The sequence below is a fragment of the Tupaia chinensis genome, unplaced genomic scaffold (assembly GCF_000334495.1).
Source record: "Tupaia chinensis unplaced genomic scaffold, TupChi_1.0 Scaffold000574_1, whole genome shotgun sequence".
Taxonomy (NCBI): domain Eukaryota; kingdom Metazoa; phylum Chordata; class Mammalia; order Scandentia; family Tupaiidae; genus Tupaia; species Tupaia belangeri.
The window spans coordinates 224,532-229,030 of record NW_006160088.1 but is presented as its reverse complement, the minus strand read 5'-3'; the positions used below and the strand labels follow the sequence as shown (position 1 = coordinate 229,030).

Here is a 4,499-nt window from a genome sequence, read left to right as displayed (position 1 = left end):
AAAGAGGGGAATAGGGACAAAAACAAACAATACATTTACTTGACACAAAAATGAAGTTATTAGCTGATTATAATGTAAATTGGTAATGTTTTTGTCATAACTGATATGCACTATATTCGTGCTGGGAATTACAGTGTATAATATGGTTGTACACTGTTAAGATGTATAGTGATTAAATGTAAATAATAAATATATGCTAAAATTGTTTTTTAAAAGCTTAATTCTCTGTGGAAGGGATTTCAAGCATCATTTTGAGAAACCTGAGTCACCGAAAGACTCCTATTTCATCCACAAGAATGCAAAGATTTCTGATAAATTTACAATGAAAGATTTTAGGGGATTTCTTTACAGTCTATTTAAGACAAAACTGTAACAAAATCCCCTAGAAACAAATTTGGCAGGTGCCATTTGTGTATAAATACTGTGCCAGTCGCAAATATTCTTATCCAGATCATAGTTTAGAACTTGTCAAGACACTTCTACAGCAATGTAGCAATGTTCTGTTAACCATCTTCTACTTCTAAATGTCATATAAGAACAGAACCGAGCAAAGTGAATACCATTCTATAATAACCACTTCACTAATTTAGTCTTTTTTTTTTTTTTTTTTTTTTTTTTTTAAGAGAGGGGTTTTTGCTAAGGGGTGAAAAAAATACGGGAGGATGGCCATGCCGCAATCCCTTCTCCTCCATTCTCCTCTTGGGATCTTGAGCACACCCACATGCACACGCACCTGGCATGAGTTTAAGCCACCAGGTCCAGGACTCAAATCACAGTTGACTACATGGGAATCCAGCAACGTAGCCATTATGCCATCTGCTGGTCCCGACCACTTCGCGAATTTAAACCAATGTTTCCTCTTAAACTTAGGAATACCTTATCACAGGGGCAATAAGTAATGTCAAGTCACAGTCTTCCCTCCATAGACTTTAGTAGAACCAACCCTGCTGACAGTGTAATCCCAGACTTCTGGCCTCCAGAACTATGAGAAAATAATTTTTGTTTAAGCCAGTCAGTCTGTGCTACTTTGTTATGGCAGCCCTAGCAAACAAATGCATTTACTAAATGAACGAAGTTACTCACAGTTGTTTTCACCTGAATACCTGTGTTGTGCATTCTGTATACTCTGCTAAGCAGCAAATCCAACAGCAGCCTTACATCCACCCACAAGGACATCCCACTCACTGTCTGTATACACTTTCCCCTTTATCTATGAATATTTTAAAAGGAAAAAAGGACTTTTTCCACATATTTTCCCCCAATAGATTTTTTTTTTTTTTGGAGAGATTTTCACTATAGGGCGCGTGCGCTCGCCAGACAGACAGAGACATAGAGACAGAAAGCGAGAAATCACCCCCCAGGGGGGATGACCACGCCGCAATCCCTTCTCCTCCATTCTCCTCTCGGGATCTTGGGCACGCACGCACACGCGCCCAGCGTGAGTTTTAAGCCACCGGGTCTGGGACACGAACCGCAGTCGACTACGTGGGAGTCCAGCGACATAGCCATTATGCTAACTGCTGGTTCCCCCAATAGATTTTTATTTCTGTCTGGAGAGCACTCCACAGGCAGGGACAGTTATCAAACTGTTAACGGTTAAATTAAAGACCCCAAAATAGACAGGGAACTATTTCCTTGAGCATTTCCTTTGGTATTTCTGCACCATCTTACCTCCCAGAGGTTATTTTCTATCCTCTGGTCACCTCTAGGCAATCACAACTTTTCAGTGAATCTATGGAAACTAACTTCTCTGAAACCAAATGAGCTCAGTCTACCTCAGTAAGTCTGAAAGGAAAGAAAAAACTAACATGTAAACATCATCTCCTAGTCAAATGCAAGTCATTTCCTGGTGTCTTTCACCGTTTCTCATTTGAAAGCATAAACTCAGCATAGATGCCAAGAATTGATAGAGAAAGCCAGAATGACCAAGAGAGAGATTTCACTCACCCAAGTCCCTGGTTCCTAAGTAGTTCTGGGTGAGTCCCCTAAGGGTTGTGGCCTAAGTATGTGGCTAGAGCTGACTAAGAGGGTTCTGACAGACCCAAGACTCAGATGCTCTACAAGCTCCCTCTCCAACATTTAGGTTTCTTGTGGAATCTGCTTCCAGCTTCACTCACATTCGCTTCACTCAAATCTGGCTTCAAGTCCATAGCTTTTACTAAAGATAACTTTGGCAAGAAATCCACAGAAGAGTTTAATGTGAAATGATTCACAGCTAAAATAGGACACTTTTTAATATCTCACTAAACTCTTAAACATTGATGGATTTGTTAGAGAGTCCTCCAGCTCCATTTAAAGATACATAGAAGAATTTTTCCTCAGGTAAAATTGTCGGTGTCTGGAACATTCTGGAAACATTTTTTCATTTAAAAGAAAAAAAAAACTGGTGATTTTGTGAGAATCTAAAAATTTTGTGAGAATATATACTCTTTGAATAAAAAAATTAGTTGGAAAAGCAACATTTCAAGTTTACACTAAACTAAGTGACTTATAAGTGACATATATTCCTAGCACTTTCATTTCAATCCAACATTGCCATTATTATATGTACTTCTGCACATTGATGTAATTGTTTACATATTTAAGAGGAAAACACATGCCAGGCATGTGTGCATGAAATCTTGAAAGTAAGAGAGATGGAGGAGAAGGGGTTGCAGCATGACCATTCCCTATGGAGAGAGCTTTCTCACTCTCCCCTTCCTCCCTATTTTTCTCCCCAAGCACATCAATCCTTAGAAAAAAAAAAAAATTAAGAGTAAAACAATAGGCCATCAGCCTGCTCACAAGGCAGTAAAACTAGGAATTGACACTGAGTTTAATACAGATCATCAAAACTCAACCACTTAGAAAAAATCATTTAAAAAATGAACTATGAAGTCAAAAGAGAAATTAAACTGCCACAACAGATTATTTATAAAGCAAAACAAACTCAAACACTTGATATGACCCTTTCCACTCATTCAAAGTTGCTTTCAGAGGTAAATGTATAGCCTTAAGCACTTTTCTTATTAAAGAAAATCAAATAATTAAGGTATCAAAGAATTTAGAAAACAAAAATTACAAAATAATTGCAGGAATAATAAAAGCAAACAGTGCCAGCAAGTGGTGTGATGGTTAAGGTGCCTGGATCTCACTTGACCAACTGCGTAGCTGAGTCTCAGCCCCTGCGGCTTAGGAAACACAGTGGGCACGTGTTCACACCTGCCCAAAATCCCAAGAAGAGAATGGAGAAGAAAGGATTGAGGCATTCCCATTCTTCTTGAAGGGTGCTTTCTCACTTGAGAAAGAGAAAGGAGAGAGAGAGAATACACATTCTCCCGTGAATGTACTTGCCCTATGGCAAAATTAATTCAAATACTAAATCAAAATATTTCTAGTAAATACACATATAGTTTTTTAAATGGAGTAAGATCCAATGTAGCTAATAAACATAGAGAATAAAGGGGGGAAAAGAACAGAAAGAAAATAAAAAACAAGAAATGAAAACTGTGAAATGATACATAAAGAACACAATCGAAATGTCAACAGTTCTGCATTTGTAATCAAAGGAAACTGGGTTGAATCTTAAGTCAGTCATCTGCTAGTCATGAGGGTCTAGATATACTAACCCTCTTAAGACTTAGTTTTCTCTATAACTGGAAAATGGAAATTTCTAAAGTGCAAAATAATACTAACTACCTCCTAAAGTTTTTGTGAAAGTCATATAAGTACTTCATATTACCCAAGAACTAGTAACTACTCAGGTAATAATCTAGGTTATATGAAAGGCATTTGTTATTTCATTTGTGTATTCTGCAAAGCTCTGCGATCCTTCCTACATCTGCTAAGTATATAATCCCTTGACTTGGCCCCATTAGGTCTGCTATGCAGGATGACATTTATGATTTCATTTCATCATCAAAATGCAATTCATAGAAATCAGTGAAAAGGTCAAATTTTCCTATCTTTGAAGAGGCAGTGACAGGGCTGTGGATGAGCCAGAGAGGAAGCAGCTGATGAGGAGTGATTTGACAAGGCTTAAATGCCCTCCAAGTAATAGGTCCTTAAGGCACAATTCATGCTACAAGAATCTTCCCACTAAAACACAGAGAAAAGACTTGGTCAGAAACCGCCTTTATAAAGAAGGACATGGAATGGCAAGAGTGGGGAAGCTTCTAGAAGTAGAACAATGAAGACAAAGAATATAATTTAGAAAACAAGAAACAGAAGGGGGAAAAATAGAGATGAAAAGGGATCAATTGGATATATAAGAGAAAAAGCCAGATTAACATCCCAGTAGGAACCATACTTATTAACACTTCAGCAACTGTTCTAAGCCCTTTTCATGTGATTTCTCATTTATTCCTCACACATAACTACAGGTGGGTGCTAAGGCCCTCTTTTACTGAGGAGAAACCCAAAGGTCACCAGCCTGGTCAGACAGTGATTTAACGAACAGACAACAGCCACTGCCAGGTGGATGAACCCCAGAGTCAGCACTCCTAACCTCCACTGCTCTT

The 4,499-nt window shown here is 38.3% G+C and overlaps 1 protein-coding gene across 2 annotated transcripts in view; it reads right to left on the bottom strand.

Annotated features, from left to right (window-relative positions):
* B3GALT5 (beta-1,3-galactosyltransferase 5) overlaps positions 1 to 4,499 on the bottom strand; it is a 53,545-nt gene that overhangs the window by 36,708 nt on the left and 12,338 nt on the right. The gene's annotated exons all lie outside the window — the stretch shown is intronic.